General features: G+C 31.6%; 1 protein-coding gene across 3 annotated transcripts in view; it reads right to left on the bottom strand.

The window, feature by feature from the left end:
* LOC124361987 (LIM homeobox transcription factor 1-alpha) overlaps positions 1-12,899 on the bottom strand; it is a 58,881-nt gene extending 45,982 nt beyond the window's left edge. For 2 of the 3 annotated variants that reach the window (XM_046816119.1, XM_046816127.1), the window contains exons 1-3: positions 12,842-12,884; positions 7,718-7,774; positions 5,765-5,872 (exon numbers count right to left, since the gene is read on the bottom strand). The gene's annotated coding sequence lies outside the window, so the exon portion shown is untranslated. Of the gene's footprint in view, positions 1-5,764; positions 5,873-7,717; positions 7,775-12,841 lie in introns of all 3 variants that reach the window. The other variant, XM_046816109.1, reaches the window with a different exon arrangement.
* Positions 12,900-13,440: the final 541 nt, after the last annotated feature.

Here is a 13,440-nt window from a genome sequence, read left to right as displayed (position 1 = left end):
AGTACGTTGAAAGAATACCAACTTGTATTGTAGTAAAATAAAGTAATTAAGTTAACAAAAGTAGGTTGACGTATTCTTTTATAAAGCCATTGATGAGAAGTAATAAACCAACGAAGCAATACCTAACACGTGTACATTGTATATGCATATAATGGGCTTTATTTGTATTAAATAAACATTTACCTCAGTTTTATACTCAGGAACTAATCACGTTTGCTGTATTCGAAAATATAAATATTTAACCATATCATCTCGTCATCCTGACTCCTAAGCGCAAAATGAGGATATGTTACGATAGATGGACGTTCATAACCACAACTTGCATCCCCTCATAGTTACATCAGCACACCTTGTACCCCCTCGTAGTTGCATCACCACAATTATGAGGGGATACGAGTTGTGGTGATGACTATGAGGGAATACAAGTTATGGTGATTACTATGAGGGAATACAAGTTTTGATGATGACTATGAGGGGATACAAGTTGTGGTGATTACTATGAGCAAGTACAAGTTTTGGTGATGAATATGAGGGTATACAAGTTGAGGTGATGACTGTGAGGGGATACAAGTTTTGGTGATGAACGTTTTAAAACTACCTAAATTCACATATTACGATGTCGTGTGGATTTATCACCCACAATGTTCAGTTTCCAGATTGACAAAATTTAAATTATCTTATAATTTTGATTACCTCTACTCTTGTATGAGGAGTACTAATATTAATAATTGCAATCAATTACAAACACGTGTCAGAGATCCTATTCATCCTCAAAAAAGTATTTTGGCTTACGAAATTTGAAACCATCAATTTAAAACACATACATACGTACTAATATGTCAGAAGTAAGGGATTTAGAATATTTTGTAAATGCAGAAATTTGTTGAAAACGTTTTATTACTGGAGATAAGCAAGTATAATGTTGAATGACTTTTAACAAAAGTAATTAGTAAATTTATTAGAATAAGAGACCATTTTACTCACAAGCTATATTATATTAAATTAAATTTAAACTTATTTTGTATGTGTTAAATTTGTACATTTTTTTACACAAAACTATAAATAAAAATGTTCGTGTAATTAGAAAAATTCCACGCATAGTCATCATTTTACTGTTAGTATTATTACCAATATGTGTTCATTAGACCGTTTTAACGTTTTACCAATACTGTTTTAACCAAATACAGAAATTTTGTCTTTTATTGGACACTTTATCAGTTCATTATTAATAAAATGGAAGTTGTAAATAATTACCGGCTCTTTTTATCAATTCAGCACACTGTAAACTCTGTTAAATGTTCGTTTGATGTTAACATCTGTGTTCACGTGACCTATGCATTTATTGAATTTTTAATAATTACTGTACAGTATTTAATGATCGTTCCAATTTTATTTTCCCCACATCAAAGGCATAAACATAGTTCATGCCTTTTTAATGACCAATAAAAGTCAATACAACAAAATATAAGAATCAAAAGTATATTGCACATTTTGCGTAATTAAAATCGAATGTTAAGGTACAGACGCATAAATGGTTTGGAGGGAAAACCCCTCGTATAATTACATAAAGGGTTGTAGAATTGACACATTACAGTATTACATCAATATTAAAACGCAATAATATGCTTAGGCGTATGCTTCGTTGAATTTGTTACAAAGTGGACTTACATGTTTTTAAATATCACAAATCCTGTAAGGAAAACGGTTAACTAATGAGTTTTATAAAAGAAAAAATGAGTAATTAGTAGTTCCATGGTAATAAAATTGCGATTAGTATACAAATCTATAAATACATATTCCGAGACAAAATCTTTTTGACAAAACATTCTTCAAAACAAAATAAAGGTTGATGTTTATTTTGTTTGTTGATTATAAAAGAGGTTATAAGCAGTCGAAATAATTAATAAAGCAATAAAAACTGAAAACTCAAAATTGAGCTACTACTAAGTATGACATTTCCAGAAAAAGGACATACAGGCTCCCCAGACCTCCCAAGAATACTCCTTGCTACTAAAAAAATAAAAATCATAATGTAATGAACATTTAAAGTTTCAAATAAACTCTGTTTTACATTATATTTTCATAAAAATACACACTTAGAGGTTACTCCGCACTCTTCTATATTCATCTGCAACTCCCCTCCCCTTTTCCCCAAAAACATGTAATACATTGCATTACGAAACTAAATGAAATTTGTCATGCACTTAGTGTTGTTTCATTGTAAGAAAGCACACACACATGCTGAGCATTAAACATGTCTCCAATTTGTCATAATCCATATTCACAATCATAAATACAAATCCATTTTGGCTTTATTTACTACTTCCATTCGGAATACCTTGCCACTTTTAATCTAAAACAAGAAATACATACTTTCATGTACATTAATGGGACGAAAACAGTTTACATCTGTTTAGGTAAGTTTGAGAATGTCGTGAAAACTTTTGTAAATATAGGTTTAAGCCGAAAACCGAGAAGCAAGATATTTTCGCATGAGCCAAATGAGCTTCTCATGCGAGGATTAAATATACCCTCTCTGAGGTGTTGAGACGGAATAGGCGTACACCTGTGAAAGAGTGGAAGTACGATCTTCGTATTATTATTAAAACGTGTACAATTTCCTTGTCAAGTCGAAGTTCCTCCATCCCGACTCCTGGCGTTATTGACTTGTTAACCGAGATATGAATGACACAAGAAGGGGTGGGGGTGGGGTGTGGCGGGGGATGTATGCAAATACAACGGGCGGGTCTGGCCTAGCCAAGCAGGGTCAGGATTAGTAGGGAGTACACCCTTGCAGGGGCGCTCTAAGCTTTTGATTTCTATTCCAAATTTAATTCCGTATAATGACTACAAAGTTTAATGGCAAGTTAATGAGTGCGGTATAAGCGGGTTATTGTAAACGCTAACAAATCGCATTAAAGTCGCCGAGGAAGGGTTTGGGTGTATAGAGTCACGACTACAGCAGGCGCAGTGTCACGGCTACAGCAGGTGCTGCACGCTCTAGCTAGCCCTTCCTACGCACAATAAATGATTCATTCAATTCTCAACTATGTTACAAATTTCATCGATGTAAAATGACAATTATAATAGCGAAATACTTAAACCAATAATGCCAATTAAGCTTGTGATTTCAGCTCCTAAATGTGATTCTATCTCCAAATACACTCATACACATGGAGAGAATACAGCCAATCTCCAGCCGGGCTTCTGGTGAATCTCCGGGGGGATCTGACGGATGGGGGGGCTCAGCCGGAAAAGGTGTCGATGCCGGGATCCAGGGCATCGACACTTGGATCCCGGGATTCAGCTGTCGATCTGTCCTGAAGATCCGCTGGGGGGGTTCTTGGGGAGGGTGGGACAATGGAGTACATCATCTCAAGAAACTCTTAAAACCCTCAATCTAATGCTGTCTTTTAAGACCCTATTCAAATAGAGCATTTTTATAACCGTAATATATAATACACTATTAAACGTGTCTAACTACATTGATGACTTACAAAGAGACGATACCAACGACATCAAGGAATCCAATATCTGACCATTCTGTCTAAAGCTATGTTAGATCAAGTCCGATAACTTTCAAATTCTTCCATCAACATCTTTAAAATTATGCCTTTTTATCTTCACTTAAAAATTGTTACTCTATTAAATAATGGGTTTGTAAGAAATACATAAAATATTTGGAATATTAAATCTCATCGCCTCACCGTGTGCCACCTCACTTCACACCTCATTTCCAAGGTCTTAATAAAAGAAAAATTACGGAGATAAAGTTAGAGGTCTCTAAGTTGACTCAATCCAACATAGTGCCTGATTTCATATTTGTTACCAATTTTGGACAGATTGGTTAAAAATTGACTTTTATGGTGTCGTTAGTTTTGTGCACCCGACGGGTCGTTTCATTTAGAAGTTGCCCTCATTTTCGTTAATGGAGAGCAGGATGTAATTTTAACATCTATAAATAACTTAAAAAATTAATCTTCAATATATAATATATAATCATAATAATAATCATCCTGAGGAGGATACCAAACGATATTTGATAATACTCAACCATTCAAGAGTTAGGTGGGTGAATTTGTAGCCACGCTCTTGATGCACTTGTGTAGTTGTTCTAACATGTCACAAAGGAAAAATATGTACGTTACGTGTCCAATCCCGATTAAAAGTAACATTTCATTTAGAATTCATTCATAGTCAAACCGTAAAACCTTCAGCAGTTTTTAATTTGACCCTGGTTACAGAACTGGCCAAAAATTCCTATAAAGAGATCAGACAAATTTATTTTCTATTTAGGATCTTTAAAAGGATGCAACTATGAAATAAAAAAAATAATCAAAATCACACATACGAATTATGTCACGATCGTGTAAGCGACATGGTGGGGAACCTGTATCCAATGTTAGCTGAACTGGGGATAAGACCAAGTACTCGGTACTCTCGAGGGAAGCCTGATATAACAAAAGACGACTACTTGTTATATGTGAGTAGAATTGTTTATCATTCACTAGCTGTTTCCCGCGGCTTCGCACGCTTATCGTAAGCTTTGCCCGTGGTTGAGAACTTCTGGTTCAAGCGAATTATGTATACAACACCGATGTAGATTTCATTTGCCCTTGTTGCCACGATCATGAAAATCTGTCAATAGTGTATGTTTTTATATTTGTATCCTTGCATGTACTTTACTATAAAGTGGTCTTCTATTCAAGTTTTAAGTTCAATCAATAATTTATTTGGAATTATTATTATTTGGACAAATATACACCATCTTAGCGCCTTCAAATAGTTTTTGGCTACTTATTATACGTAACTGTGTCATGATTGCAGTTCATAACTTGCAGGCGCTTTGAAAACTTTTATGTTTTGTAGCACTGCCTGGTGGCGAATTACACCAATGGGCATAGAATATAAACCTTCTCCATCGAAAAATACATATACATACAAATTTTCATAATGATCGGTCAAATAGTTCACGATTCCATAAAGGACAAACACACAAACATTCATTTATATATATATATATAGATTATATATATATATATATATATATATATCTATATATATATATATATATATATACATATATATATATATATATATATATATATATATATATATATATATATAGATTAGTTGGGTTTTAAATCCCCCAGAAATGGTAGCCGACTATCATGATAATCAGTTACCGAGCTGGTTAGTTCTATGACTACAATGTTGACACTAGTCACTTCGTCAAGTTCACTCGACGTGAAATGAAGCTGTCTAATCCACTCATATTTCAAGTTTAAATATAATATCTAAATAGTTAAGAGAACCACAAGTAGGATTCTCCAAAACTGTTTATTAAATGCCTCTAGGATAAAGAAGATTATAGCTTTGAGAGGTTAGTGGGGTCAGGTAGTACACCGAACGATCCGGCGTTACTGAATGGAACATCCCGAGTGTGATAATTGGGCAAATTAAACATATTAAGTGTGGTAGCTGAGAGAATTGAACATCCCAAGTTTAAGCTTTTGATGAACTAAACATCCCGAGTGTGGTGTTAGTCAGTATTATGGGTACTGGCGCAATTCCTTTCTTGTTTGTGTCCATTCTGTTGCTGGTAATATAAAATCAAGGTGAACTAATCATCTCACGTGTGACGATCGGATGAATTTAAACATTCCTCCCAGTTGGGTAAATAACACATCAAAAGTCTGTGTCCATTTCTCTTCCTGGCAATATATAAATCGTATACATAAGCACCTGAAGAAAGCTGACTCACCAGATGTTATGGAAGAACGTCCTGTATACCATAGATACAAAGTCACACTTGGCAGACAACTGGCTTGTTGAAGTCCAACTGACTGATGGGGCCGAGGAGTGTGTCACCCTGTCAACATAGTTGCTGTTGGTCTCATTGGTACTACAATCATGTTCATTATTTTGGTGAGTTCAAAATAGCTTCTAGTGAAAAACATGTTTTGTAGCATTCCAAATTTCAATATTTCTTTCCTTTTTACTAGATATTCCTAATTGTGTACAGTATGCTATCGGCCCAATCACGTATTTAATTACAACGTTGTGGTGCCTTTTCAAGGAGTTTTAGTTCATAGTCCATGAAGTCTAAATCAAAAGGAAAATAAGAAAAAGCTTCACTTGTTAGCAAATACAAAAGCAACATATTTCGTTCGTTTGTCACTTGCTGTTGGAATTTCGTCGTACGCCCGTTTCGTTTCTGACGAATTTTAGAGTCGAATTCACTAATTTCCAATTTTCACAATTTGAATTAAAATTTGTCTTCTCCTATTATTTCAAATAAATGTGTATATGAATGAAATATCCAACTTGCTGAAATACATTCTATTTCTCATCTTTAAATAATGTTGTATGAATATAAACATTTTGTACTGATTGGATTACTACAAATTTTGAAGTTTTTATTGTAGAACTACGTTATGTTGTGGTATCTGCAAGTATATAAGTCCTCAAAAGATGAAGCACACATACAGCTACATAGCTTATGGATATGTGGGCATTTTTGTATACTTGAATTTCTAACATTTAAATTGCCCTGACCCACATATTTGAATCGTACCGTAGTTACTTAGGCATTTCTCCACTGTGTCTTTACATAAAAAAGAATAAAAATAAAACACCTTCCATAATTTTAAGTTTTTGGGTTCTTTGATTTTTTATTTCTATGTATCATTTTCTTCGACTCACTTATGCTTTAGTTTTTGTTTTATTACTGAGCAATATTTGTATATTATATGGGATAATACATATGTCATATTGTACAAAATATGTTGTTCCTTAGATTCAGTATTCTATGATTCTCAAACGTGAATTTCTGTACAGAATTTTAAATTACCTTTTTACTTTTATTAATTAAGCTAATAAATAATTTAATTCTGAGTTTAGTCTCCCAAGGCCCAAATTACTTACAATGTGTGCTCTGGAAATTACTTTTTTGGAATGTCAACATGACCTAGTAATGCACGAACAAATAGATCCTGTACTTATTATATATTTACACACAATTATAATAAATAGTCTCTATACAAAAAATGTATCAGTTTTGCCTAATTGTTAATAACGTTGATGTGAACATTGAAAAATTACATTAGTTATACTACATATTTTATTATTAGCGTGCACGATTTCTTTATAAATTAACCGTTACAATACATGACTAACAATAAATTTTGTGTACATATCTTCGAGATATCTAAATCTATGATGACATTATTACGTACGTGATCTAAAGTTACAGTGTTAATAAATATTATTGGCTTTGCTGCACAGTGGTTTCTGTTACGTAATGTAAGCTCGTAATCTCAGGTAACATTTTGCAGGCGAATTTATTTATAGAAAGAAATTGTTACATTTCAATAAACAAAACTGATTTTGGGTTGGCTCAACATCTATAAATCGGAAACTTTTACAATGCTCTGAAAAGATGTGGGATGTAGGCCTGTAATGAACATTTTGAAATGCTTTTCCTTGGTTTTAAATATGATAAATAATGTAATAATAACAATAAAAGGTCAAATATTTACAAACAATAATGCGTAACAATTTATTGACTCAAGGGCAAAAATAATTTTACACTGTGAACATAATATACATTAAAATTGTAATTCAGAATTATAAATTGATATGAAAAATAAACAATGGGTTGAAATTTATAACAAAACCCAATTTGGAGTTTTTTCGTGTCGTTTTATTAACTTACCTCGAACAGGCCTACTTCACCATTGATTTTGATTGAATAGCTGTTTAAAACTGCAACCTGTATTAAAATAAAAATAAATAAAATAAAAATTGCGAAAATAATATTAAAAACACATGATATAAATATAATTAAGCATCAAAAATGTTATAATGGAATAAATCGTATTAATAATTAAAAATAAAAATTATCGCTACGTATATTACTATAAAATATCTATAACATCACAGGATTTTAACAATAAAATTACAAACTAATCTAATACCAAGCAACGATGTACTCATACTTACAGAACTAATATTTAAAACTGCGTCTGTTAAATGAGAATACAACTGTGAGGTGAGTAAAATATTTTATTTCCTATAAATTGAGACTTTTAGATCCTTATGTGAAATGAAAATAAAAAGTCGCAGAACTAGTGTGAAAGTATCACATCCTTTTGTTTTCCTTTCACCGCAATTCATTCATTTAATTCAATAATACAAAGAAGATAATAATAAGAAGTAAAGGAGGAATAAAATATGTAAAATTAAAAATGATTTACAACTACTTTTGGTCCAGATGTATTCAGTGGAAAATGTTTTCTATATTTGTTTATATTATCATTTTTAATTAACCAATAGTAGTAGCCCTATTACTTGCATGAAATTTACAATATTACAAAAAAATTTAGGGTTCAATTTTTATGTATTGATACTGTAATTACAATATGTGTTCTTCAATATACACATCATTAAGCAACTTAGAAATAATTGCCTATAGGGTCTCTTAGTATTTTACTCGACAGCACTGTTATCCTGTTCTGTTGAAATTACTAAATAAAATCCATCCCACACTTAAAACCATATAAATAAATAGCGGAAAATTGTTGGCGGTATATTTTCTTTTTAATTAACTTGAGTTAGTGTAAAATGTATTTACTCATATGTCGTATAATACTGAAACTGAGTTATTCAGCTTTTGTTTCATAAAATGAATTGGTAATCCATACTATTACATACACATCTAATAGTGAATCTCTGTGTGTTTGTGTGTTACTCAAAGAGGTAAAATTACTGCACTGATTGAAATTGTACATGGAAGTTCTTAGGGTCCCTTGTTATATTTATATTTCGAAATTCCCTCCGGGCTGGTCTTGAAACTGATCTTGAAAACTCGTTTTTGTCTTAATCAGCTGATAGTAAATGTGAGCTATAAGACCTGACACTATGAAATGTTTAAAGTTGAGCCAACCGACTGCACAAGTTATACTTATATTAGCCAGACTAATACTTGTGGATACAGAAGCAACCAGTGTCGGCATAGCGCGTGACTCTGCCCACGTGCCAGATACGCGAGTGGAGGTGGTTAGCAGAAGATTACTGATAAGCGACAATAAATAGCCAATTGTGATAAGCGACAAGCGTGATCAACCTTACATTGATATTTATTTTGACATCCTTTTTCAAAAACGTAATGTCTAACTATGATGTACGAAATTGGTCCTAATTAAAATTAGTTGTATTATTTAAAATTGTACTTTATTATTTAAAATTGTACTTTATTATTTAAATAGTGTAATCGACATCTTTCATAACCAAAACTAACAATAAGGGTTCTGTTTCCACTCGGGCAATATAAAATCATGGCCGTGCCTTCTGCTTTCAAATTCGGTGAACAAATAATCCGGCAAATATAAAATATTTTGAATTAATAATGTATGTTCTTGCACATGCTTTGACAAAATAGCCATCGTTTACATAGGTATGACTCGTATGATGTTTTACATATTACTTTTACATATTACATTTTACATATTACTCGTATGATGTAAAAGAGTCGAGAGTGTTTCTCGTAAATAAAATAAAGAAGATTTTTTTCCCCTTTTTATTAGAAAGTGCATAATACAAAACAAACTATGCTATAATATTTTTAAATATTTAATTTTATCAATAATTTGCGATTTAATTCAACTATTGTCTAACACTTATTCCTGATTTATTTGCGCTTTATTTTTGTTGTAAATTTTATTTTATTTCCCGCGATTTTGCATGCAATTTCGTTTTTGCACCTCTCTGAGCAATTATGGTACGCGTCAATTGAATTAGAAATTAGAAAAATTATATTTTAGACGCCAATGTTTAGTTTAGCTTCTTCCAACGAACAAGAAAATATGTTAAAAGTGTATATTTATGGTAATTTTAACTAACTCCGGTCTTAGTATCTTTTTGTTTCGATTTTACCTCTCTCCCGATCAAGAAAATTTTACATACATACACATCTCTGAGAAGACAATCTAGATAGGTTTCATAATAGTCATTAAATGAGTAATAAAAGTTAGACGACACTGTTTCTTTTATCTGCACCGCTAGCAGTTACCCGGTCCATTGCACGCAATATAGTAAGCGTTGCACGTGAATAACCACTGCTGGTTCGAGTGGAATAAAATTATATTCCCGACGCCAATGTTAAGTTTGCCTTGTTGCAAATTTACAACGTCTTTAAAAAATAATAGTTATTCCCACTATTATTAGAAATTAGTTATATTGGAATGTACTCGCTATAAATGTAAACAAATTGAAAATAATAAACGATGTTTATACATAACAGTTGATTACATGTTGACAGGCTCATTCAATTTATATTATTGAACTTTAGAATCCAAGGTGGGGTTTGTCGCTACTATAAAGACCAGAGATGCGTAGCCCAGAGAGATTTTCGAAATAAGAATAAGCTTACATCCATCCTTGGAACTGTAAGAGTGTTTAGTAGTTTACGCGTGAAAACAAAACAAACGTTATCAGGATTAAATAAATAAAATGCCTTTATTTCTTAAGCGTTTCTTAGTACATAAACTGTTTTTCAGATTAACTTGTGTCAAATGGTGTATGCCTAATAACTACTTATCAACTAAATAACAATAACATGCATTACAACACACAAACTAAAACTAAGATTACAAAAACAGCTATAAAATAAATATTTTAAGGCAAGTCAAATACAGAAATGAAAATTATGTCAATAAAATATATAAAAGTTCTGCAGTTTTAATTTAGATTATATTCAAGTAAAGGTTGTATTCAGGTTTAATAGTAGTTGAGTTCATGTTAAACGTAGGCTACACATTTTTTATTTTAAACCTATAATGTTTTTTGAACTTGTGTATAGTATTTTAACAATTATTTTATTTTTAACTTACATTGTTACATTGTTGTATTTTACTCATGTTTAATTGAAGACGTCGCGTGATACGTCATGTACAAACCTACTTTTAGTGATTTCCGACATTTCAATACTGAAATAATAATAAAAAATACAAAATAATAATAATAATACAAAAATAATACAATAATAATAATAATACAAAAATAATTCCTGCCTTGTCCGTATGGACAAGGCAGGAATTATTTTTGTTCTAATAAAAGGTAATCCCAAGGGAAGAGCTCTGTAGTCCCTAGGTAAGAGTAGTGTATTAAATATAATATTCAGAAATACAACTATAATAATAGATCCAATATCGTTTCATCTGTTTAATGTTTTTATTGTCAATATTAATATTGGAGGTTGGCAAACAGTCTTTTTAAATAATACTAAAATTCTCATCCATATTTATTCATTGTTTCTCCATGTCCATGTCATTAGTTTTAATAAAATATTCATTTTAAAAGTAAGTAAAACAAATTTGGGGTAGAAAAACTAACGTAAAAGAAGCTAAAATATAATAATTGCTTCGGAAGATATTTTTATATTCAGAGTACTTTATGAAGTGAAATGTATGTCAGTTTTGTCACACAATTATTTTTCTAACATCGTTTATAGGTGTGGTTGATGCACTACAAAACTATATTATTTTATAATTATCAAACCATTATAATAGCTTACAATCGTATAGTGCATTTTCCAACTTACATATTTCAACTTTTCAAATGTTTCATCCCGTTTTAAAGCAGGTGTATTTTTAAATTAATATATTATTTTTGAATTTTATTATTAACATTTTGTACACTGAATTGGTAGGTCTATATGCGTACTACCATGCATTGTCGTAAAATAAAATGTTTTAAATGGTATGCAAGTGCTGATTGAAATTTTAAATATAATTTTTTGTTTTACACTTTTGATTATGATGTGAAACATGGCACTTCAAACCGAAAACCAAATAGTTACGAAGCAAATAGCAACCGAAATTGAACAATATTTATCATGTATATTTTTCACAATTCAAGACAGAAATGTTAAAATATCTTTTTCCGATTAATATTTACCATCCTAAAATATTATTCTAACGTCACTGTAGTATTTTTCGCAACTGTTATCTCAATAGGCAGACGGTACTTGTATTCTTGTAGAGAGGACTTATCTTAATCACGGTTGTTGTCTATGACAGCGCATATCTCTTAACCACATGGCAATTCTGTGACAGCCTTAACCTTGCAACTACCATCTAGTCAGTCACATGGTACCTTTCCCAATGATGCAATTCATTTGAATTCTTGTTCAACAACCCTTCAATCAGTGGTGTAATTTATCTAAACAATAATTAAAAAGTTTATGATCGAAAATATTCTATAATCCCACTATTTTTGCAAAATTAAATTATAAGGTTCTAAGTTTCAATGGTCTAGACTTCAATTATGTACGAGTAGGTCTAAATATAGCCTACATTACTTTTTAACTTTTTAAACCTACATAAGTATTATACGGGTAATATTAACTCTCCACAAAAAATTACTTTTGTAACGATTACAAATAAAGTGCTTATTTGTATAATAAACTTATTTTATGGCTTGATTACGATTGAGGAGATTTTGTTTAAAGTTTTCCAGAAAATCCTTAATAACAATTTTGAAAGCATTTTATTATTAAATTTGATGACATTTAAATACTGTAAATCAGTTTGCAACACCAGGCATCATGTAACCTCGTTTACAAAGTGAAATTATAAAAGTTATTATTTGAAAATTTGTATCCTTCTATTATCGAACTTTGCAGTAGTGAAAACCTGTATGACGAAGTTTAATAAGTTCATATGAAACTATAGAGTGTGTATCTCATTTCTTCCGATTTCGTTTTTATTTAAAACTCTAGATAATTCGTTAAAGTAACAAGGGAGAGGTGAAACTTTAAAAATATTGACAATTATTTTACCTGATATTGAAAAGTAGAGTCCGCCATATCGTGAGATCCCGAGCACACTGTGGCAGCTGTAATCTATTATCAGTGCTCGAACTGCTACCGACGCTTTTATCGCCCGAGGGCTCAGAGATAATCCACCTTCTAAGAAATAATACCTCTAATAGTCCGATAACCGACGTAACACCCGCCGCCAGTTGTTCACTATCCCCTTCACATTCTTCGAGATAACCGAGACGAAAGATAACTAATGCATTGCTCAATAACTTTCCTTCCCGTTATCTCATCCACGCAGAACTTCGAAAAGGGGTAGGATTAAAAGTTATCAAATTGTAAATTATGGGTTTCACCTCTTCAATTCAGGTTTTTGTGTTTGTTGACTGTAATTCGATGATAGCCACAGGATATAGTCAAGACGTAAGTCACATGACATTTATCATTACTGACGTTATTTACATATCTTGCTCATAATCCAAAAACACACAAGAAAAAAAAACGTAAACATCACGGTATGGATAGAATAAGTATGATTATTACTAGTTTAATCTGTGTAGTCTTAAATTTTGCTAACCCAATACGAATATTCAATTTTAATGTCGTCTCAAGAGGCTCTC

Source organism: Homalodisca vitripennis, chromosome 1 (genome assembly GCF_021130785.1).
Source record: "Homalodisca vitripennis isolate AUS2020 chromosome 1, UT_GWSS_2.1, whole genome shotgun sequence".
In the NCBI taxonomy this organism is placed as follows: Eukaryota; Metazoa; Arthropoda; class Insecta; order Hemiptera; family Cicadellidae; genus Homalodisca; species Homalodisca vitripennis.
This window is presented reverse-complemented; position numbering and strand designations above follow the sequence as displayed.